Raw genomic sequence first — 1,397 nt, 5'->3', positions numbered from 1 at the left:
TTTCATCCACACGAACCAACAGCAACTAAAGAACAATTCAGTTATGGTAAGACACATCGGGCTACGAACCTCGACATGGCTGCAGTGTCCTAACTATAGGCAAGAAAAGAAAATGACCAAAGACGATATTAAAACGAGAATACTTATCTTACATTTCTTTTTTTAGAGGAATTGAGAGTGGCACCATATGACTGGTTTAATTATTCAAAAATAGCTCAGCACACATAATTGTAGCTGTTGCCACTTGTGACCCCCTCCCATCCAGATAAAATACTTTGTGTGAAGTAATGACTCCAAACCAAAGGATAGTGCTAATATTATATATAGTATATATATATATATATATATATCATATATATATATATATATATATATATGTGTGTGTGTGTGTGTGTGTGTGTGTGTGTGTGTGAAACTATAGAAAGTAGACCAAGCCTAGGAAGTCTCACACATAGTATTTATATAGATGTGATGGAATTAATGAAGTTAAATATTCCATACTTCAATAGGAATTTTAAAAAATAACTCCGGCAGTAATTCTTATCCTGAAACATCACAATATTTCTTGAATTTTTTGCCTTTTACATTTTATCAGGCTCACGATTTTCAGATACTTACCATATTTCTAATATTAATATTGCCTATGATAGATTTTGAAATATTTCAAGATGTCCCACCTCTCCCTTCCAATCGTAGGTTATGTCTGTGAAAGGGTAACCACCCACTAAAATGTCTGGCATTACCATCACAGCATTCTAGGATATGAAGTGCTATTGTGGTACAAATTATACTTGGTATCTCCAATGTTGGATGCAGATCCTGCCTCCCCCTCCCCACTCGTTGTGGGGCGTCTGTCAGGGGGTAACCACCCACTAAAACGTCTGTCATTACCATCACAGTATTCTAAGATGTGCAGTGCTATTGTAGTGTAAATTTTACTCGGTATCTCCTAAGTTGGATCTAGATCCAATTAACACCCCCCCCCCCCCCCTTTTCAGTGCGCCTGTCAGGGGGAACCTACCCTCCAAAATGTCTGTCACTGGTCATTCTATAATCAGTAGAGTCTGCAGATATATTATATATTAGTTTCATCTGGTATCTCATATATTGGATCTAGACCCAAAATTTAACGAGCAATTAGTGGTGCTTGTTAAGTAAGCCACCCATATATTTTCGGCAGACGGTCAGTTTCACAGTTTACAAGTCTACTCCTAAATACCAGTAGGGGTTACAGTCGGTACCTCGTTCGTTGTATCTTAACGGTCCGGGCTGCCGGTCTATTAAGTATTGCAAAAGATTTATATTTGTAGAGTGGTAAATATGTCAGATGGTTAACCAGAGCATATGGTTAATTATTGTGAAGCGGTAATTACAGCAGAGGGCTAAATATGTCAGAT

Source organism: Macrobrachium nipponense, chromosome 25 (assembly GCF_015104395.2).
Source record: "Macrobrachium nipponense isolate FS-2020 chromosome 25, ASM1510439v2, whole genome shotgun sequence".
Lineage (NCBI taxonomy): Eukaryota > Metazoa > Arthropoda > Malacostraca > Decapoda > Palaemonidae > Macrobrachium > Macrobrachium nipponense.
Note: the sequence above shows the minus strand (reverse complement) of the source record.